Source organism: Cervus elaphus, chromosome 33 (genome assembly GCF_910594005.1).
Source record: "Cervus elaphus chromosome 33, mCerEla1.1, whole genome shotgun sequence".
NCBI lineage: Eukaryota > Metazoa > Chordata > Mammalia > Artiodactyla > Cervidae > Cervus > Cervus elaphus.
In genome coordinates, this window is record NC_057847.1 from 68133045 (window position 1) to 68157838 (window position 24794).

At 35.4% G+C, this 24794-nt stretch overlaps 1 protein-coding gene across 2 annotated transcripts in view; it reads left to right on the forward strand.

The window, feature by feature from the left end:
• The window catches only part of DPP10 (dipeptidyl peptidase like 10), a 717819-nt gene that overhangs the window by 219730 nt on the left and 473295 nt on the right, over window positions 1-24794 (forward strand). The window lies entirely within an intron of this gene.

The following is a 24794-nucleotide window of genomic DNA, read 5'->3' on the forward strand; positions in this document are numbered from 1 at the left end:
AAAATAAAAAAGAACTGTAAGAGATCCATTTGAGTTAAGAATCACTGGAGTCATCTTTATGGAAAAGGTGAAGTTCAGTCTTAGTGTAGAGGTCAGATGAGCCCAAGAGAAGAAAGAGGATGTCCCTGGGACAACAAGGAAGTATTATGACAGGGTCATAGGAACTGGCATAGTGTGTAAGACTATCTGTAATGTCCTATTCCTCTGTGTGTGTTTAAAATTAATGGTGAAAAAAGGCAATCAACTCAGATTGGTGGATATTTAGAATATTAATACTATCATTTTACTATACCTGTTATACTTTGATCTACTTTACCAGAATCATATATTAGATTATGATTTTAAAACAGAAGAATTTGAGGTTACTCGGATCATTACTAGCTACATCATTTTCCTTGGAACTAAAATAGGAATTTCACCTAATATGTTTATGAGACATTCCTGTTTACATTTACTCTTCCACTTTTCTAAGATGTTTCAACATGCCTTAGATATTTGTGTTTCTTTGAAAAACTTTGTTTGGAGGCAGAGTGGGCATTAATTTTGTGTAATACATGAGTAAGGTGAGACACTGTTTTTTTCTTCACTTCTCCCCAATTCAAAATCAGCACTTAAGTCTGGCCAGAATCCAGATTTTCCATGTTCAATGTTGGGCAGAATACATCACCATAGAGAAAATGTCTTCAGTGAACTATTTTTGTGTTTTCCTTAAACTAATTTTTAATACTGTCTATAAACTATTAAAAACACATATCTGGCTTAAGGAGAGACATATTAAGAGAAAGATGAGTAATAATAAGAGAAGATTTCTTTTGACTCATATCTGACTGTTTGAATTTGACCAGAATTTTTAGGTGATTTTGAGAAAGCGTAATCATTTTTGAATCATCAATTGTAACTGTAAAAAAAAAAGTCTTACCAAAAAAGTTAAAAATAGTGACATTTACACTTTAAGCTTTTAATTCAACTTGCTTTGCCTGAGTCATGATTTGTGCTTGTGTGTATGGCGGGGGCGGTGGGGGAGGGTGTGCATTTCTTTCTAAGGCTAATTTTACTTAATCATGTTAGTCATGTAGTCAGAGGGGATGGCCTTTGAGACCTTTGGGTAACGCACAATCAACTATTCTGCTATGTTATATTGGATAAACAAGTATTAAACACACAGGTGCATTTCAGAAAGTCTATAGTTAGAAGAATTGCTTGAGATAATTTTGTTTAACATTAAAAGACTAAGATTCTCTGTAGTAATTCATCTCAAGCATGAGCATTTAGTCAACTGAAATGTTCCATCCTGTTCACAGTGATTTGTTTTCATGTGTGCTCAAAGATGCACATACAATAGTATATCTAGCACTTTACCTTTATTTCTTTTCAATATTTATCTTTTATTTTTTTTCTTGGTAAAAATTAAATACTATTTTTATATAGTCCTGTAGGGCTGCAAAAAGTTTGTAATATGTTTTTTCATTAAGTTTATTTTTAATGTCAATAATATGTTGTATTTTTGGAGATTTATCTAATAGAAGCTAGTAACCATGCTTGCATTTTTAACTTGTCATACATGATGTTTGTGGTTCTCTAATTTAAGTGAAGATATGTTCATTTTATAAATCAACAAACTGAAGTTTCAAGCAAATGTGGCTTTATCAGGTCCACACAGCTAAAAGGAGGCAGATTGAAGCTTTAAGGTAATATATTCTACTATTAATTTCAGGCAACAATGTGCATAACAACTATAAACAAATTAAAGTTTTAGAAATATAATATTAAGAAAAGATATAGCACATATAGAAAATAGTTTTTAGATGTAAGATTAATTATAAACTATATAATTAATGTTGGAAAAGTGAAACTTCTCTAATCAATTTATACAAGAACTCTGAAATAAGATGTGCACAGAATTTAATGTGGAATTTAAAATTTAATGTGGCTAGAAAACAGAGTATTACACTGAGATTCAGGAGCCTGGCTCAGTAGCTGAATATTCCCCTTGGGAAAACCTCATCACCTTCACTGTGCTGGACCTCAAGTTCTTCTTGATCAGTGGGTTTGACTGAATAACACAGTCAATTAGATATCAATGAGATGGCACCAGTTTTCTTACTTGGGATTACCCAAATTTGCATGTGATTGCACAATTGGCCCTAAAGTAATTGGCAATGTGACTACAATGCATACTTCTGAACTTCCTATTACCTAGTTCAAGTGGAAGTTTTATTACTATTATTAGCAGTAGTGTTAGAAGAATTTTAAAATTCTCTGTTATCACTTTCAAAACTTGATTCTACTCCATATCAATTTCTAACAGACTTACCAAATGATACCAGTTAATCTGATAATGCAATTTACGCTGTCTTGTAAGATGCTAAGATTTTAATCATCAATAATGATAATTGCTTAATGGCCTATGCATTTATTTATGAGTTAAAATATTAGTTGTGTCTTGTTTCAAATGAGCATTGAGAATTAGGGGCAGTGAAGAAGGTCTGAGAAGGCGATATTCTGATCATGCCATTTATTATACAATTTTTATAATTTAACTTCTTCCATTATACATAAAAGTGAAAAGAATAGTGTAATGAACCTCTAAGCAATTATGATCAATTTGTGAATGATTACCAACATGCTATGGTAATTCTTCAGCCAAGGATACAAATATGAGTGTGAAATACAAAAGACTAGAAAAATGAAAGGAATAAGTCTAAATGAAGCAAAAAAGGAGAGTTGTTGTTGGAGATGTGCTAGAGGGGAGGATTGCATGCTGATCTGGAATGATCTGGAATGATGATTTGGAAACATGATCTGGAATGATCTGCATGCTGATTCCATGGTTTCTGGAACTGTGCTAAATCTGAATGACAAAACATACCTTTTTTTTTTTTTTTTTTTACAAAAAAATTATTTATTTATTCATTTATTTTTGACTGTGCTGGGTTTTCATTGCTGCACAGGCTTTTCTCTAGTTGTGGAGACCAAGAGCCACTCTCCAGTTGTGGTATGCGGGCCTCTCTTGTTGTGGGCCTTGGGCTCTAGGCTGCATGGGCTTCAGAAATTGTGGCACGTGGGGGCATTAGTTGCAGCCCCTGGGCTCTAGAGGACAGGGTCATAGTTATGACACATGGACTTAGGATCCAACACGTGTCTCCTATGGGTTAGATCTCCAGGTAGATTTTTTATCACTGAGCCACCAGGGAAACCGATGCATTTATCTTTAAGAGTAAAGGCAAGGAGATTAAACCAGAATTATGAGTGTGAATTCTTGCAATAGGATTGAAAAAAGTCAAACCTCAAGAAACAAGAAATTGGAGTTGCTATCAGAACCGTCATTGGGTGCAAAAGGCAATCCTGTTAGTAAGGGGTTTGATTTTTCATGCAGATTTCAGAATTAACAAAAATGAAAGCCTGTGGGGATGGACGTCTGCTCAACTGCAATATGTTACATGTAGCAAGCATAGTCTTCCACCTTTTGATGAGGCTAGTTTAAGTAAAAAGTAGTGATTTCTCCATTCCTTCTTAATGTTACAGAGAGGTTGGGTGATCACATGATAGGGATGCCTTAGTAGGATTCATATAATTGATAGAAAATTGTAAAAGATCTCTGAGTGTAACTTTAGTTCTGAGACTTCATAATTTTTTTCTCCATGTCAACATAAAGTCATGGTATAAACCACTGTTTTAATAGTTCTTTGGTTTAGGAAACCAGTACTTTGGCTTAAAACACTAAGGAACTGTGTCAGCTTTCGCAGAAATTCCTCTGCTTCTTGTTTCCACACCAGAAACCTCCAGTATATGACATAACACTGCTTTCTCTTTGTTTTGACTGGCCATATGGAGTTTCTGAAACATAATTTAAAAGCTGATCTCACTTTGCACTTTCAGTTGATAATACCTTGGCATACTTCTTTGTGCTGTCAATACCTGTGCCCGTTTTAATGAGCTTGAATATTCATTACTGGAGTTGTGTTCTCAAACCATTAACCTGTCACTTCTTTGTTCTTGCAAATAGCATCTGAAAGCAGGTAGCTTGCACCTACCTGTTCCCTGATGATATTCAATTTGTAAGTGAAAAATTACACACATTAATTAGTTGTATGTGTATATGTTTCCCCTTTTTTCCTAGGAGTATGAATGTTCACTAGGTTTTCTGCCATTACCTGTTTGCTAATTGTTTAATTTTTCTTTTGATAACCCATGACAAAATACTTTTTACATTGCCATCCTTGGATTTTAATTCCACAAAGATGCTACTATATTCAAAAGATTATAAAAAATATAAACTCTCTTAATAAGAAAAGAGAGTAACACCTTTCGTAGCACTAAGTACTGCATAATCTTTTCTGACTTGATTTTAGATGACTTTGTTGCTCTGTACTGTGTTGCTGTCTGAGGTACTCCCAACCATCAAGGTGGAGAAGCAACCTGTCTATATGTCAGGGCAGAATCTTTGACAAAGGAAGGTTAGGCCTCCAGCAATTGGAGCTTTACATCTGTCTCTGGTTGAGTGGGTAGGCAAGTCGCTTGACTTCTTTAAGTGGCTAAGTCATTACTCACAAGACTGAGAAGGTAATTTGTCTTTCACGTCCTCCTAGAGCCACTGTGAGCATCACATGGGATGTAAGTTCTCTAAAAATGTTAAATCGCGTAAAAAGTCCTGTCTTTGTTCTTATTTACAGAGAATTGATATTCATTTCACTAGATAGTATGGCCTTTGCCAAGTCAACCAATATGCTTGGCATTACTTTTATCAAAGTACCATAGTGAGAATCACAGCACCTGATTATTACTTGGGTGTTGAGTATGTGCCAGGCAATTGGTTGTTTGTAATGTTCGACTTTATTTAATCCTCACAACAATACTCTCTGAATAGTTTTTATGATCTCTGGTCACTACTGAAGGAACCAAACCCAGAGACCTTGGAATCTATCCTAGGCTCCCATAGCTAGTAAGCAGTGGACCTGGGCAGAGATTCCTCAGGTTATAGGACGAGGAGAGATTAAGGGTGCAAAGTTTCAGTCATGCAAGATGAATACATTCTGAGGATCTAATGTATCACATCTAGTGTATCTAGCGATGTGATGACAGTTAACATGATTGTATTGTTTTTCTAGGTATCCGCTAAGACACAAAAGAAAATAAAAGAGAAATTGTTAACTGTGAGGTGAAAAGTGAAAGTGAAAGTTGTATCCGACTCTGTATAGTCCATGGAATTCTCCAGGTCAGAATACCAGAGTGGGTAGCCATTCCCTTCTCCAGGGGATCTTCCCTTTCCAGGGATTGAACCCAGGACTCCCACATTGCGGGTGAGTTTTTTACCAGCTGAGTCACAAGGGAAGCCCAAGAATACCAGAGTGGGTAGCCTATCCCTTCTCCAGTGGATCTTCCCAACCCAGGAATCAAACTGGAGTCTCCTGCATTGCAGGCAGATTATTTACCAGCTCAGCTACCAGGAAAGCACTCACTGTGAGGTCATGATTTGTTGTGAGGTTTGATTGTGTTGGTTAATACATAGTGTATATACATATATAAACCAACTCATGGATATGAATTTGAGCAAGCTCTGGGAGTTAGTGATGGACAGGGAAGCCTGGCATGCTGCAGTCCATGGGCTCACAAAGAGTCAGACATGACTGAGCGACTGAACTGATATATAAACATCAACTTGTATACCTTAAATATATACAATTTGCATTCGCCAATCATACCTCAATAAAGTTGGGAGAAAAAAAATTTTAATTACTTAAAATTTAGTCAAAAAAACTGCCTAGATAAGAGCACAGAAGAAAAAGGTTACAAAACGTGCTGCTTTAATTTTGTTTTGTTTTGGCCAAATTTGCCAAATGTCCTGCTATCACTCCCCCTATCTGCTTTGAAATCCCAACTCTTGCTATCATATTTGAGGGCACATTTGTCAGTTCTTATTACTTAGAGTTCCTGTTACTCATTGAATGAGCTGAAAAGCCATGGCATGTGCAACTCTTGTGACCCCATGGACTATAGCCTGCCAGGCTCCTTTGTCCAGTGGGATTTTCCAGGTAAGAATATTTGAGTGGGTTGCCATTTCCTCCTCCAAGGGGTCTTCCTGACCCATGGATGACTTGCATCTCCTGTGTCTCCTGCATTGGCAGATTCTTTACTGCTGAGCTACCTGGGAAGCACCACCCCCCCACTCCCAACCAACTGAGTGACTTAATGTTTATTAAGTTTATTAAATATTGAACATAAATAAAATTGTTTATTTAAACAATAAAGCTCTTATTGCTTAAAGATCCTATAATTCATTGAATGAGCTGAAAAACCTTGGTTACACACGGCTGGCATTTATTCTTAACACACTACCACTTTCTACTCTCCAAAACTTGCCATACCAAATAATAGTGGTCAAACCATGGAAAAGGTACACACCGTTGCATGTTCCCCAGTTAAGTTTATGTCCTCAAACCTTTCCTTTCTATAGCAGAAGTAGAAACTTCAGTTCTGCTTGAAATTCAGCCCTGGCTTTCCTAGTCTTCTCTATTTTTTGAGAAAGCCTCCTGGACTAGCTTATGCAGCTGTTTGAGACCTTCACTGGTAAAGTCAGTTTCCTCAGAGCAGGAATGTTAAATTTTGTCTGTATTTTCAGATTTAAAAAACAATGTCTTGCATGTAGTTATTTTCGCAAATGAATTGGTAATTTGGTGCCACACACAGACCCTCATTTTAATTTGAAAACAGACATAATTGTGAGGGTAGGCTTTAAAATGTTTCCTCACAGTTTTAGAAGCAATATGTATAGTAGAGGACATTATTTCTTCTTTCAACAATTCAAAGGAAGAAAAGCATTCAGTTTATTTAAAGCTTAACAAAGGAACTAAATTATAGTGATCAACTATTATGACCAGTAATAGTGTGGATTTTGATTACTGATGGGCAAACTCCCATATCAAGTTACACACATTTTAAAAAAATGAATATTTTTTTCTCCACAATTGTGAGGCAAGTTGTAAGGACTAGACATATTTGTTTCTGTTGGGATCTCTGAAATATTCATTTTTGTCATGGGATTACACTTGAGTAAACCAAATATCTCAAGCTAGAGGAACTATGCTAGAATTCAAATACATTGTTGGAGGTCTCCTGCATGTCGGCAGGGCAATATATTTTGCTGAGTTCTGTCATTATCTAGGGCTTCCCAGGTGATTCAGTGGTAAAAGAATCCACTTGCCAATTCAGGAGATTCGGGTTTGATACTTGGGTCAGGAAGGTTCCCTGGAGAAGGGAATGGCAATCCACTCTAGTATTCTTGCCTGGGAAACCACATGGACAGAGGAGTCTGGCAGGCTACAGTCCATAGGGTCTCAAAAGAGTCTAAAACTACTTAGTGACCAGATAACAGCAGCGGCATCATTATCAGCAGTTGCACCATAAAAGGCAAATGCAAATAAGGAAACTTCTAAAATATATAATAATTTGGACCCTTAGAGAGAGTAGTTTTGGGCTACTGTGTAGGTTGGTTCCTTAGAGCTGATTCTTTATACCAAGAACTGAAAGTGTCTGCAGATCCATGTAATCAGGCAGAAAATAGGTGAATTGCTCAAAATATACCATATCTTCATGAGCATCTATTGAGTATTTATGTTCAGAAATTTCTTTTCTTTTTTTTTATATTGAGTTTCTATGTATCAAGTTACTGTTTTCTCTTTGATTTTTCAAACTTTTCATTACAATGGCAGTAGATCTAGATAAGAAAAACTAGAAGAGGTTTTAGAAAATTGTTCCTCAGTTTACCATAATATTTGAGAGTGAGAGCAATGTTGAGTTTATTTTAATTCTGTGGAGTCCAGCTCAATGCCTGACACCTTCTTGGCATTCAATAATCTTTTAGTTAAATCGTGCATTACCTGCTACCATCCACAGTCATTATACCAAGCCCTATGTTAGACTTAGGTGAATCCTGTGATAACTGTGGGTTTTCTCAAGGTCATAAAGACACAGAGAGTCATAGTTAAAACCAACCCAGTATTTCTTATTTTTGTTATGTGCTGTGTTCAGTCGCTCAGCCCTGTCTGACTCTTTGCAACCCCATAGACTGTAGCCTGCCAGGCTCTTCTGTCCATGGGGATTCTCCAGGCAAGAATACTAGAGTGGGCTGCCATACCCTCCTCTAGGGGATCTTCCCAACCCAGGGATGGAACCCAGGTTTCCTGCATTGCAGGCAAATTGTTTACCATCTGAGCCACCAGGGAAGCTTTATTATAAATCAGTATTAGTTTATAAATTTACATTCCTGTTATAAATCAGGAATTTTTAGTATTAATCAGTATTACTATATTACTGGCTTTTCTGACCTCTGTAGTAATTTTCTGATTGTAGATTTATTGATTTCATGAAATCTAGGTTTTAAAGGAAGAAGACACAAACGGTGATTGGTAGAGTCTGTGCCTGGAGTTTTGCCAATAAGTGACATTTTGAAAACAGAATTATCTGGTTTCTTCCCCCAAAGAGACCCATAATGCTTAAGATGATTCTTTGCTCTTTTTTACCTATCATTACACCAGTTATTACTTCCCTCTCTTGACTAAGCTGCATATTCCAAGAGCTCCCCAAATTTACCTTCCACATGACTTTTTTTCCATCTTCATTTAGGCATCAATTCTGCTCAATGAATACCTCCAATGCTTCTATTGAAATTCTGGCTCTTGAAGGCCTTAACTATATTTATTCTTCATATCATTATATACTATTTCTATTTCCATTTTATTTTTTACAGTTTATCTATGATTATATTTGCAACACACTATCATATTTCATTTAAATTTACTAAACAGATTTTTTATTTATTTTAATATATTTTTAAGGAAAATATCTAGTCTTCCATAAACAGGTTAGTATCAGTCATTATCTCTCCCTCTCAGTCCCCGAGATTATATTCTGTAAATTTTTTATCATAAACATTGTGTTCCTGCTAATCTTTGGAGTAAAGACTGTCTGTCTAGACTCAGCATTTATTCCTGTTGACTCTGCTGGGTCTTCCAACTATCCACATACTGAACAGGTGGAACTGTATCTGCTTTGATACTTCTTAGCATCTAAGGAGACTCCAGCTTAGTGACATCTTATGAAAATGAATATTGCCTCTTTACTCATCTCTTTAATTCTTGCCTCTCTGATACTTTGAAAGTGAAAGTTGCTTGGTAGTATCTGACTCTTTGTGACCCTATGGACTATAACCAGCTAGGCTCCTTTGTTCATGGTATTCTCCAGGATAGAATACTGGAGCGGGTGGCCTTTCTCTTCTCCAGGTGATCTTCCCAACACAGGGATTGAACCCAGGTCTGCCGCAAAGCAGGCAGACTCATTACCATTCAAATCACCAGGGTAGTCCCTTTCTGACGCTTTAAACAGTACTAATGAAAAAAATGATGTTGCATTCCCAAGAATCCCCTTTTAGGAAGGTTCTTCTTGCTTGTACTCAGGTCTGCATCTCTTTACTTATAGGACTACAGATTGCAAAACATATGGGCTTCATCAGTATTTGCCCTAGTCCTTCCTATTTCCCAAGTATTTTCTAAAAGCTGACATTCTAATGGATATTGTAAGAATGACACTTTAGGGAGGAGAAATTGAGAAAGTATGGTAAAGCATGTAGAATATTTTAAATAGCACCTAAGTAGCAGACTTAATTATCTGGTTAAAACACTCACTTGAATTTTAGATCCAAGGGATGGACAATGGGAGCAAATGGGAGCAAAAGACTCATGTGTGTATGGGTGTGTGTGTGTGTGTGTGTGTGTGTGTGTGTGTGTGTGTGTGATATGTATTCATTTTATACAACATAGCCTGGTGATCCAAATATTGGAGTTTTTAATCCAACTCTTAAAAAGATGATGGAAATTTCTTCCCAGTTTCTCAAAGGCTGATGGTTCTATTTTTTAGTGTAGTGTGATATTTGCTAAATACAACTGTGTTTGTTAAAATGTATAATTTGGTAGTTTCCCAGGTGGTGCATTGATAAAGAATCTACCTGCCAATGCAAGAGACATAAGGGATGCAGGTTCAATCCCTGGGTTTGGGAAGATCCCCTAGAGAAGGAAATGGCAACCCACTCCAGTATTCTTGCCTGGAGAATTCCTTGGACAGAAGAGCCTAGTGGGCTACAGCCCAAGGGTCACAACGATTCAGACTTGACTGAGCACGCACAGTACATAATTTGGTAGAATTTTGGGAGAACATATGGAAAGTACTGCTAGTAAGATACAATTTCATATTAATAAACTTGGGACATTTTTTACTTTCTAAGTTCTGAATGACATTTATTCTGTTTTGGCTTCTTTTAAGGTTGTTCAGATCACCAAAACATTCCTTGTAATTTAAAGGAAATTTAGGATCAATAAATCACTGAAAGTCTGATGAGATGCAGCATCAAAGCCACTCTGTTCACCAGAAAGGAGTTACAATTACTAATTAATAAGCCCTAATGAGCTTCTGCATCTTTACATGAGTTATATGCTTGATAATTTTTTATTTTGAAGTTTTAATGAAATTAAAATTCTACACAATAGCTAATAAAGTTAGCTTTAATATTTATGAAAACAGGAGATATTTGAGAGGCATTTTATTTTATTTTATTTTATTTTAATTTTTTTATTAGTTGGAGGCTAATTACTTCACAACATTTCAGTGGGTTTTGTCATACATTGATATGAATCAGCCATAGATTTACACGTATTCCCCATCCCGATCCCCCCTCCCACCTCCCTCTCCACCCGATTCCTCTGGGTCTTCCCAGTGCACCAGGCCCGAGCACTTGTCTCATGTATCCCACCTGGGCTGGTGATCTGTTTCACCATAGATAGTATACATGCTGTTCTTTTGAAACATCCCACCCTCACCTTCTCCCACAGAGTTCAAAAGTCTGTTCTGTATTTCTGTGTCTCTTTTTCTGTTTTGCATATAGGGTTGTCGTTACCATCTTTCTAAATTCCATATATATGTGTTAGTATGCTGTAATGTTCTTTATCTTTCTGGCTTACTTCACTCTGTATAATGGGCTCCAGTTTCATCCATCTCATTAGGACTGATTCAAATGAATTCTTTTTGATGGCTGAGTAATATTCCATGGTGTATATGTACCACAGCTTCCTTATCCATTCATCTGCTGATGGGCATCTAGGTTGCTTCCATGTCCTGGCTATTATAAACAGTGCTGCGATGAACATTGGGGTGCACGTGTCTCTTTCAGATCTGGTTTCCTCAGTGTGTATGCCCAGAAGTGGGATTGCTGGGTCATATGGCAGTTCTATTTCCAGTTTTTTAAGGAATCTCCACACTGTTTTCCATAGTGGCTGTACTAGTTTGCATTCCCACCAACAGTATAAGAGGGTTCCCTTTTCTCCACACCCTCTCCAGCATTTATTGCTTGTAGACTTTTGGATAGCAGCCATCCTGACTGGCGTGTAATGGTACCTCATTGTGGTTTTGATTTGCATTTCTCTAATAATGAGTGGCATTTTAATAGAAAACTTGAAATTATCCCATGTCTTGGATTGGATTTTAAGATTTCCAATTGACACCAATTTAGAAATTAAAAAGAAGAAAAGAATACCAACGCCCTAGCTCTGCTTCCATTTCTTGTGTAAACTTGGGAACATTCTTAATTTTAGGGATCTCACTTAGTTGAAGGCCATCCGTGAGTTCAAAATACTGTTTCGGGGGCCTCACAGTAAATTAGAGTTTGTGATAATTATTAAAGAACTCCCTGGACTTCTTACTGCGTTGGTTTTCCATCTCTTTTTGTCTTGAGACTTTGTTCTAACAAAAACACACATGAAAGGAGAGAGAGAGAAAAGACAAAGAGAATAACTCCTCTGAATAAAGTTTAAATCCTGCAGGAGGTCTGGAGTTTGCCAAATGTCTCTTCTTTTTTCCTGCCAACCCCTGGAGGCCTTTGTGAAACCTTGAGGGCTTCAAGGAACACAGGATGGAAGCCACAACACACAGCATGTTTTCAAGATCAAAGGATATATTCGAACACTTGTAGTAATATGCAAATTGTCCAAATATAATGTTCAGTATTATTTTACTTTTCTAGTAATTTGTTTCTTTGTAATGTATCCATCCATCATTATTTCCAATTCATTACTTCTTTTAAACATCTGAATTAGTGTATAATACTTATTATTTTTTAAAATTAATTGATTTTAGAGTATAGCTGATTTACAATGTTGTATTGATTTCTGCTGTATAGCAAAATGAATCAGTTATGCATATACATTTAGATTAGTTTCTCATATAGGTCATTACAGAGTACTCAATAGAGTTCGCTGTGCAATACAGTAGGTTCTAATGAGTTATCTGTTTTACATATAGTAGCATGTATGTGTTCACTAAGTGTTATGGTAAATTAAGTCCCTAATTAGAATCAAATTTGATCAAGAGGGATGAGAAGAAATATTTGTTTTTAAAACTGTAATATCACAAGTTTAAAGTATGGCAATTTTAGTGCTTTATGTGATTTAATGCTATGTGGTGTTTTTACTGGAGGTCTCTATGTTATGCATTTGTACAGATATGAGTAGGTGAAAGGTTATTTTTCTTTTTTCCTTGAAGTATTAAAAGTATTTTCTTTGAGTAAAATTTGAAACCACTGTGGAAATTTATGATATTTACAAACTGCCTTTATATGGTCATATTACTGTGTGGTTAGTTTGTATCTCATTGTTTCTGTGATTGCCAGCTGGTCAAATGTATACTTTCATTTGTTTTACTTGCTGATGAAACTGAACTGTTTTCACTAATTATAACAGTTACTTTGAAAAAGCATGTTAGTCACTTAGTCATGTCCAACTCTTTACAGCCCCATGGACCCCTGTCCATGGATTGGGCAAGACAAGCCTGTCAGGCACCTCTGTTTGTGGGATTTCCCAGGAAAGAATATTGGAGTAGGTTACCATTTCCTCCTCCAGGGGATCTTCCTGACCCAGGGATCAAACCTGCAAGCAGATTCTCTACTGTCTGAGTTACCAGGGAAGCCCATAATCAAATAAATCAAGGACATGATTGATGAAAAGGAAATGTTCTCAAAAGTATTTAAAAAATTGAGATCATTTTATAAACTGATCTATATTCTCACAAAGAAGCAGAAAATTGAAGCTGTATTATTGCAAACAGCAACAACAACAAAAAAAACACTTGCCTCAATATAATTTCATGAATTTCCTTTGATTTTTAAAAAATTTTACACGAGTAAATTTCTTGATTATCTTCTGCAGTTTTGATTATTTAAATATACACTTACTGAGTTCCTATATATGCCACACCTATATATGGTTTTGGAAATACAGATGAATGAGGATTTATATATTAATTCAAGGGTAAGTTAGAGATGTAGGCAAATAATTTCAGTAAAATATTTGGGTATCATGTGAGGTTAGAAATATTCTGAAGACAAAATTTACAGCAGAAGAAAGATTGACTTTCTGTGGTGGAGCCTTTAAAAAAGAAATACAGCTTGTGCAGGGGGTTTCAAGAATGATTAGAAATTTCTAAATGAACAAAAATGGGTCAGAGAATAGTATTGGTTGAGGGAACAATGGTGTCGTTACATGCAAAGATGCAGCCAAATGCTTTTCTGTTTAATATTGGAGAAATGTCTTGTTTCCATCTTTTATTCTTCAACTGGCTGATTGTTTTACCCAAGACAAATAAATTTAAAAAAAAAAACATTCTGTTAGTGGTAATTTTTGTAAATCTATGTGTAATACATACAAAGGTATCTGGAGAAGAAAATGTTTTAGATCAAAGTTTTTAGATTTGACCGTGCAAAAGCTTGGGTTCCAAAAAACTGCCTGTGAAACTACAGAAGCAGCAATGGCATGAAAAGCTTTCCTGATTCTCTGCTTTAACTAGAATAGTCTCACCTTAAACTGGTTTTAACACTGAGGTTCTTCATTTAGGAAAGAAAAAAAAAAATAAAAACAGCATTCTATCACAAAAAGTAAATGCACAGGCAAGATACACTTAACTGAAATCCCTTATAAGACTTAGACTTGTGGTCATGTTTTCTTTTTTTTTAAATGTTTCAGATGACAGGATAATTGAGAACTTGTTTGTAGACCTGGAAATACTCATCCTATGAAATCCATATTTAATTATTTGCAGGTCACTCATTTTTTCCCCTGATAATTTTAGAAAATGTCAGGGAAAAAAAGACACAGTGATTGATCATATTTGGATAGAGTTAATCCATGAAAAATTGAAAGATTGATCTTGAAAACTGTAATGTATAACAATTTTCAGAGAAAAAGAAAATAGTTAAAGGCATGGGGAAAGAAAAATAAACATGAAGCAAAAGCTATATAATGTCAAGTATGGGCACTCTGGTCCCAACTCTACTATGTGTAAAAAAACATAAACCATAGAAAGTTAAGGTTTAATTCCTATGACAAACCTAAACAGCATACTAAAAAGCAGGGACATCATTTTGCTGAAAAATGTCCATCTAGTCAAAGATATAGTTTTTCCAGTAGTCATGTACAGATGTGAGAGTTGGGCCATAAACAAGGCTGAGTGCTGAAGAATGGATGCTTTCAAACTGGTGTGCTGGAGAATACTCTTGAGAGTCCCTTGGACAGCAAGGAGACCAAACCAGCCAATCCTAAAGAAAATCAACCCTGAATATTCATGTGAAGGATTGATGCTGAAGCTGAAGCTCCAACACTTTGGTCAGCTGATGTGAAGAGCCAACTCATTGAAAAAGACCCTGATGCTGGGAAAAATTGAAGGCAGGAAGAGAATGAGGTAACAGAGGAAGAGCTGGTTGGATGGAATCATCGACTCAATGGGCATGAGTTTGAGCAAACTGCCTGAGATAGTGAAGGACAGGGAAGCCTGGTGTGCTGCAATCCGTGGGGTCACTAAATCAGACATGAATGAACAACTGAACAACAACAACTTTATTTTTAAATAAGTATTTTTAAACAAGAAGATAAATTTAAATAACAGTATGTGTCTTGGAGCCCTCCACCTGTTTGTATCACATACTGTAAATAAATATGCTTAGGAAATATAAAATAAACCAAGTATAAGAGTGGGCATCCCTGGTAGCTAGGGCAGTAAACAGTCTGCCTGCAATGCAGGAGACCTGAACTCTATCCCCAGGTTGAGAAGATCCCCTGGAGAAGGGAATGGTACCCACTCCAGTATTCTTGCTTGGAGAATTCCATGGACAGAAGAGCCTGGTGAACCACAGTGCATGGGGTTGTAATGAGTTAAACACAAATGAGTGACTAACATTTTCACTTTCAGAGTGCATCAGAATCACTTGGAACTATTGTTAGAAGACAAATTGCTGGTCCTCATCCCCAGAGTTTCTGATTCAGAGGGTCTGGGTTAAACTCGAAAATATGCTAGGTGACACTGCTGGTCCCATGACACTTAAGAGATAAACAGATCTTATGAGTGTGAATTACTGAAATTCTGTCTGCCTCAGATAAGGAGAAAATAATGACCATATTTCTGCCTACAGGGTTATGGATGTCTTCTTTATTAAACAAATTTCGTAGTTTTGTTTTGGAAATTAAGTTTAGAAAGTTTGCCGTGATGACTATAACAATATCCCTTACTGCTATTTTAACTCAATTTTTAGGTACATACAGCTTCTTCCTATTAATTATTTTCCACAAAATTTGATTTACATTTAATTATAAACAAATTTAACTTATTCCGTATTTTTTTGCTTTTGTAGTATACTACTCTGTGAATTTAAAATTTTACATTTGTATTTTCAAGATGAACTCAATTGAACCTATTTATATCTCTCAAAATTTTTTTCCTATAATTTGCATAACTTGAAACCAGATGGCAGAAGTGATCTCCTATATATCTCTTATATCTTTTATATGATAAAATTTGTAAGTTCATTTTTTCAAAAACAGTCAAAGACTTTTCATTAAAAAATATGAACCTGAAGTCTTTAAGAAATACTATTTGAAGATTATTGATTTTTAAACCAAATTTGCGTTATTAAATCTCTTTTCCTTTCCCTAAAGATTTCCAATACGGTAAGTCATTTTACCATTTACAATATCATATGTAAAAGTATATTGTAAAAACATTATGCAAAAACACTTTATGAGTGTTACTTTTTCCTGAGTATCATTATTTGGGCACACACCCAAACCTACTGATAATGCTGCCATCCTCACAGTGCAAGAGAAATATACTGAAGGGAGAATAATCTTGATATTCAAATATTTGAAGAAGTAACATTTGAAAGAGTTATAGATTTTGGTTTAGCATAGTGTCAGTGGAGGGAAGTTATAGCAAAACATATTTTATCCTAATGTAAGGGAAAATACCTAAACAAAATGAGAGAGCAATTAAATAATTTGCTGATGTGCCCCATAAATGTCTTCAAATTCTGAGTGTGTGCTTGTAAGAAATACTGTACTATAGGTTCTGAACAAGTTTTGAGTGTTAGTATGAATGCTGTCCTGATTTTTTTATGGTTCTTATAATTTAAGCTATTTTTCCCCCCTAAAGCTCATTTTCTTTCTTATTTTATTAGCTTTTTAAGTCTTTTTAATGTTCATGTAGGTAAGAGTTTAAAATTCCTTGTAGCCTTGCATTCTTAAGTTGTTTTTTTTTATTAATACATGCAATTTTGTTGATCATTTTGTTTAAACCATAGACATAAGTTGAAGAAATGATATTCTCAACGTGAATTATGGAAGGAATACAACTGAAAATAAAAGAAAGACCTTAAAGAGAAAGAAAAAAAGGGGTGCATGTAAGGTCTTTTGGATTTAAAAATATGATAGTTTTTGAAAATTGCCATTCTTTGGTTATTTCTTTAGCTTCTAGGTGTCAGTCTAGATGGTAAATGGAAAGATAATCATTACCCCTCAGAGGTAAGAAAATCTCCACAGGTTTTATAGAACTTATTTGATTTCAATAAGCATTAAAAGGTTTTGTAATTTTTACACTGGCCCACATTCAATGTAAAGCCAGGATTGATTCTGCTCTGAGCGCAGCAGGATGAAACTCTTAGCAAGTATGAAACTCTCTTAATTGGCCCACATCCTTTCAGTAGGACTATTACTCAGTCAGAGGCCATTATTTGTGATAACCCACTATTGACTTGGCAACTAGACCAGGGAAAAAGGTTGTTAATAAACCCTGCTCCGAGACCAGATTAGCTGACCTGTCCTGGAGTTTATAATCCAGTATATGGAATAAACATATAACCATCACTGAAGTCAGACTGATTTAAGCACTATATCTGAGGTGGTACAGTATATGAGGACTGAGTGTAGCAATAGGGTCAAGTTTGTTTTAAAATCCTAGCTTAGATGTTTACTTTGACATTATGCTAATCATTTAACTTATTTTGGGCACTAGAAACATAAACACAATCAAGACATAGTATCTGCTTACTTTTAAGGAAATTATTACTAGCATATTTGTTAATGCAGTCAGTTATTGTTATTACACTTTGTAATATCCGCTGTGTATAATTGTAATGGACTTTGATAGTGCCACACTAAAGATGCTACATCTTGGAAGCCACAGAAGGATTGCCTGACTACTTAAGGAAGTCAGGGCAAGTTTCCTGCAAGAAAGAACAAGTGAACTAAAACTAGTAGGTAAAGTAGAATTAATAGCTCTTTAGTAAATATTGTGTGTCTATTTGTGTCAAACACATAATTTCCATAATAGTGAACTAGCTTAGTAGGACAATCCAGCAATATAGGAAATCTTATTCTACATGAGAACATAGGCATTTAGGGAGATTATATAAGATCATTATTTACATACAACATGTTGTAGCTGAGCTCAAAGTCCAAACAAAGTTAAGGCTATCAACCTATTTACAATGTTGTGTGATGTTAGACAAATAGAATAGTAAGTCTTCGCTGTCTTACCTCAAAAAAAAAAAAAAAAAAAGATTATATGGAAACTACGGACACTGATTAGAATGCTCATTGACAGTAGAATGAGGGTGGAGGATCTGAGCATTATGCCAGGGGGCTCCTTCCCATAGAAAACTAGCTGGAGAAACTAGAAATGGGAATAATGTTTCAAAAAAGAACAGTTAGAAAGATAACATAAAATTATGATGGATTTAACACTTTGTATTTTACCGGTAGTGTTTGACTAAAGAAATTCATTAGGTTGTTGAGGGTAAAAGCTTGGAAACAAGGCATTGGGCATGAATGTTGAAAGAGGGAGTATATGAAGGGAGTGAAGCCCATTCTTGATTAAAACTTATTGATGGAGCTGTAGAAGGAGCCATGAACATGTAATGAACATTTGAAACACACACACACACACACACACACACATATCTGTATATGTGTATATATGTATATATATATATTTCAGACATATATATATACATATATATTTTTTTTATTAAAAGCAAATGCTTATTTGTGTGCAGACTGGAGACTTTTTAAAATAAATCACTTCTCTTTTTACTGTTAAACCATTTTGTTCTAAAATTGTGATAATCAGACGGAAGTGGGGGTAGATTGCATTATGAAGTGTAAATTCTAGGTGTGAACATCTTTAAGTATTTTAAGTTTTGTGCTCACTGTTAGGAAAAGATGTGATTTCACAGTATTCTTTCCAAAGATTAGAAAGACAAAATTTAGAATATTATCAAGGAAGTAGTCTATCACTTTTTTTTTTTTTCTTTAGCTCTGCTCTTCCAGACTGGCTTTCCAATCTTGAATTTCACTAATAAGCCCTACTGCTTCTAGTGATTTCTTTCCAATGCTGTGTCTGTATTTAATTCTTATTATTAGGTCTGCTTTCCCATCTGAATTTGCTTTCAATGGAGAAGAGGTATGAAATATATGTAGGAATATTTTACTGTTAAGCAGAGCTTGACTTGAATATAAATTTAAAAAATGCATAAACTGAAATAACTTTTGCCTCTGTCTATCCACATTTATCCCCACCCATTCAATTATTATTTTAAAGGAGTCCATGAGAAGTAATGGAAGAAATAAAAAGAATGAGGGAAAATATTGGAAATCAATAATTTAAGTTTTCAGCTTGGGAAACTAGAAAAAGAAGAGCAAATTAAATCCTAAGAAAGTAAAAGTAATACTATGAATTAAAACAGAAATCAATGAATTACAAATGAGAGATGAATAGAGAAAATCAACAAACACAAAACAAGTTCTTAAAATGATCGATAAAATAATAAGCCCCTAGCCAGGCTAACTAGCTAAAAAAAGAGAGAGGGAAATATTTACTAATAAAGGAAATAAAAGAGGGGTATCATTATGGACACTATGGACATTAAAAGGATAATAAATGAATACAGTAACCAACTTTATGCACACAAACTTGGTAACCTAGATGAGATGCACCCACCAATTCCTTGAGGGAGACAATCTGTCAAAACTCACAGAAGAAATAGACAATCTGAATAGTTCTATTTAAAAAACTGAATTAATATCTAATAACCTTCCAAAAATAGAAAGCACCAGGCTCAGATGGTGAATTCTACCTAATTTAAGAAAGAAATTACAGTAAACCAACTCTCTACAGTCTTTTCAGAGGATAAAAGCAGAAAGAATGTCCTAACTTACTCCATGAGGCCCACATTACTCTTATACCAAAACCAGACAAAGACAAAGGAACAAAACCATAAACAAAAATATAGATCCATATTTCTCATGAATATAGATGCAAAAATCCTTAGCAAGCCACATCTAACAAAGTAGAAAAATTATACACTGTGACCAAGTGGGATCTATCCTCAGGTATGCAAAGTTGGTTCAACACTTGAAAATCAATAGGTGCAATCCATCACAGCAAGAGGCTAAAAACAGAAAAACCACATGATCATATCAGTAGATGCAGAAAACCAATTTGACAAAATCCAACACCCATTTAGTAAATCTTTAATCCAATTTTCTGTTGATGGGTGGATTTGATGATGGGTGTGTTCTCCCTGCTATTTACCTGGGTCCAAACTATGATGGAGGTAATGAAGATAATGGTGACCTCCTTCAAAAGATCCCATGCATGAAGTGCTACACTCAGTGCCCCCAGCCCTGCAGCAGACCACCACTGATCCATGCCTCCTTTGGAGACTTCTGGACAGCAGAGGCGTTACTTTGCCAACAAAGGTCCGTCTGGTCAAGGCTATGGTTTTTCCAGTGGTCATGTATGGATGTGAGAGTTGGACTGTGAAGAAAGCTGAGTGCCAAAGAATTGATGCTTTTGAACTGTGGTGTTGAAGAAGACTCTTGAGAGTCCCTTGGACTGCAAGGAGATCCAACCAGTCCATCCTAAAGGAGATCAGTCCTGGGTGTTCATTGGAAGGACTGATGTTGAAGCTGAAACTCCAATACTTTGGCCACCTCATGTGAAGAGCTGACTCATTTGAAAAGACCCTGATGCTGGGAGGGGTTGGGGGCAGGAGGAGAAGGGGACAACAGAGGATGAGATGGCTGGATGGCATCACTGGCTGGATGGACATGAGTTTGAGTAAACTCCAGGAGTTGGTGATGGACAGGGAGGCTTGGTGTGCTGTAGTCCATGGGGTTTCAAAAAATTGGACACGACTGAGCAACTGAACTGAACTGACTAAACGCGCATTCATGGTAATACTCTCAGTAAACTAGGAATACAAGGGAATTTTTTAACTAAGACTAGTTTGCCATGTGGAGTAATTACTGTTGACCAAACGGGTAGGATTGAATATTAGGATTTATTAAATTTGTTTTCTAAATGCTTGTCATACTGTATGATAATTAATGGTTAGACAGTTTATATACCTTATATTCATTACTTAAAATCTCCTTGGAAATTAATTATACGAGGCAAACTTTATTAAAGAGGCAAGGATCACTGAAATATTATTAATTAAAAGGATCAAATGAGCATAATAAGACTTCTGTGTTTCTTCTGCTCCAAGTAAAAGTGGAAAATTCTATGTTATGGGATAAATTGACTTTTAATATATTTTTGCCAGTCAATAAATATTTATTGATTGCATGTTAAGTTCTCAAAAAAAAAAAAAGCTGTGGGAAAAACAAAAATATGAAAGGCATAGTTTAAAATTTTCAGCTTCAATTGTGAAATATATATATATGTATGTATGTGTATTTACACTTTTATATTCTTTTATGATTGAAAATTCCAAACATGCAAATCAATAGAGAGAAGAGTAAAACAAAACTTCAGCAATTCCTGGGTCTGTTTGTTTTTGTATGCATTCCACACTTGCCTGCTTACCTCTGTGTTCTTTGCAATGGGAAGCAGACCCAGTGAGTTAGGAGTTTCAGCCTTCTCTGTCCTCCTCACCTGCTTCTAGCAGTGGGAGGCAGAAGGAATGGGACTAGAGGCCCCCAGCAGATTTCTTCCTCTCCTTTCATACTCACTAGCTTCAAAGAACAAGGTAACATGTTGCCTAATTAACCTCATCAATATTTTTCTTAATTTTAAATAAATAACCACCATCATGCTGTTTTATCCATAAATACCTCAGTAATGCATCTGGAAAAATAAAAACATTGTCCTCATAACCAAACTATCATCATCACATCTAAGAACATTAGCAATAATTTCCACACCACTTTTTTTTGCATTTTTTAATAATCTTAACTGTCCTTTGTCTTTTATATTTGAATTGTTTGAAACATACTTCAGTGAAGATCCCCACATTTTAGTATATCTCATGTAATATTTGGGGCATATTTGTACCAAAAGAGTAATTTTCATTTATCTAATTTCAAATTTAACTAAATGCTCTGTGTTTTTATTTGGTAAATTTAGCAATCATAGATCTAATTTGATTATTATGTTTTTATAGGTCATGAGTATTTGCCAAGTTTTGGTTCAGTTGCCAGTAGTAAATATGATGAGATAATCAAGGTTGTATGGCACTTATACTATATAATTAAGGATGCTAATCAAGCAATAAACAATTAGATGGATAAGATATTGACAAGCACCATAAGAAAAAAAAAAAAAGAAAAGTGGTGAATGTGACTGGAAGACGGGGACAAATGCACACGCAGGGAAAACTCCTCTTAGGAAATGACACTGACCTGACTGAAAAATTACAGAAGGTAGCCACACAAGTGCAAATTCTAAGAAAATGTGTTTTTATAATAGAGGATTGAAGATGTAAACTTTCTGATGTGGGAACAAATTATATATATATATATATATATTTTTTTTTTTCCCTGAAGACTGAAATAAGGTATTTGTTTCTGGACTATCTTGAATAAGTTAGGAAAGTATTCTGAGATAAGAGTCAAAGAAGTAGAAAGGCACCATCAGGTAGAAAGACACCATGTTATTTAGAGGATTTTTGTGTCATCAAATGGGCTTCCCTGGTGGCTCTGACGGTAAAGAATCTGCTTGCAGGACAGGAGACCTGAGTTCTATCCCTGATCAGGAAGATCTCCTGGAGAAGGGAGTGGCAACCCACTCCAATATTCTTGCCTGGAAAATTCCGTGGATAGAGGAGCCATGGAATAGCATTTGGGGCTCTGTGATTAAGTATAACGGTGAGCTTTACAGTAGGAGAACAACAAGAAGTTATTGTCTATGGGAAGAGATCATTCTGGCTGCAGAAAACTGCTGGAGGGGAATGGTGGACTCTGGACTAGTGTGCAGGGGGTCATTATGTCAGACTAGCAGGAGGTGGAAGAGGTTCAGGCAGGAGTAGCAGTGGAGACAGTAGAGCGGGTAGTCTGAAAACCAGGGCCTTCCAGGATAATTCAACCAGCTGTACTTAACCTCTTTCCTTACACTTCTAATAGTCTCATGAGTAAAACGCCCCTGTCACCACATCTGAAATGCTTTATTGAAATTTCTGATTATGCTGTGTTCTCCCTTCCTAGACTTATATACCTCTTTGGGACAGACTGAATGGTTTTTCATAGCATCTTGCTCATATTCAGTGCTCAAATCATATGTGGAGAGGAAATTATTTAATGGGAATTTGTTTCACATTCCATAAATACTTTTTAATGAATGTGGCTCCTACAGTTCTATTAATTAAAAAGCCAATATATAAGATATATAACTATGGCTGTTATATATGATATATACTATATATGACATTTATATAAAATATGTTGCTATATATCAAGCATATGATATGTAATTAAGGCATTATAGAAACTTTAAAGCCTATTTTTTTTTAACCCTTGAAAGCTAAGTTTGGAAAAATATGTTTGTAAGCCACCTGGGGTCATAACAAAAGTAATCAAACACTCATTTTTAACCTCTTGAACAAAGCCAAATGTAGTTTCCTCAATTTTCATGACTAAATCGTATGTCTGGTATCAGACCTCGTCTTTTCTCCTTTTTCATTGAAGGCCAATCCCTGTTATTTTATAATCTGTAATACCTTCACACCTATCAACTTAATGAAATTAGTTTTCAAAATGTCACAACTGCATTGTGATTAAAAAATGCACCCAACTGCAACATCCCCCCTGCCTACAATTAGATTCCCTTACAATAGTTTATCTCTCACACACACATTCTACTGGATTTCAGCTACATGAAATTTACCATAATTTCATGAAGCAATGTAATGTCCTGGTTCTTTTACAATTATGATTAGTAATTAACCATTTCTGTCATAACTTTAATTTTTATTTACCTTTAACACTCTGGGAAGGAATCATTTATATTTTGTTAAATTTTCTTTGAATCACATGAGCTTGAAGCTTGGAATTCAACAAGTTTATCATGAATAAGTAACTGACATAATGAACTAAATAGTAGCCTTACTAAACCTAATGCTACAAAGTCAACTGTGGTTATTTCCCTAAGGGTGTTGAGTGGGTAGGAGGATGAGAAGAGTTCTGGTTAGAGGTGTACCCATGAATTAAAACACCCACTGCTAACTAAATTACACTCACCATATTCTAGGGAAACTCAACATAATGCATGAGGGCTTTGGGAAATTTTTGAAAACATTATTCATAAAAGTAGTATTTGATATATAATTATCTTATAGCCTCTGTGTGAATGCTTATTTGTTAAACATATGAAATTTATAGAATTACTTATCAAGGCGTCTCTGTAATTGACTAGTATTTCATTATTTAGCACAACTCCTCTGTTGTAAGACAATCTTTAATCTATCCTGTAGTTACATTCTTATCAAATCAAAACTAGTCTACACCCTATTCCCCACAGGCTATAGGAGAACTTGAGAATTCCTTTTTATTAATGGATAAAATCCATCTACATTCAGCAAGATTCTTCTCAAAACCCAGCCCCTCATTTTGTTACATATTTTTGCCTCCTAGTTCTTACTTCAGTGACTGGAAACTTTTAGATACTGAAAGCTATTTGTTATATAAGTTAAAGGAGGAAAAAGAACTTGAGTTGAAACTAGGACAAAAGCAACTTTTAAGAGTTTGTGTTTATGTCTCCATGGACTCTTGTTGAGTACACAAAAACACTATGCCGGGTATAATCACCCCAGGAAATAAAGCTAGGCTGAGACAATCCCCACAAAGGCTATTTTTAGTCACTAATAATTACATGTTAGCCAACTGGTATTTTCTGCCAAAGGGGAGATGACATTTCTGTTGATGATAAGTTGCATGTTCTATAGCTGCATCTTCATAGCACAACAGGCTTTCACTAAATTTCTCAGCAGTGTGGATTAACTATCAGATGATCTTGCTCTTCTTGTCACTGCTTTCTCTTTATGCTCTGCTTGATATAAATAGGGGTATTGGACATTTCTCAAGTGATCTTTATTGTATCTTTCCTTCCACATATCAGTTGTTCCCTTTAACACTTAAGTTTATTGTTGAAAG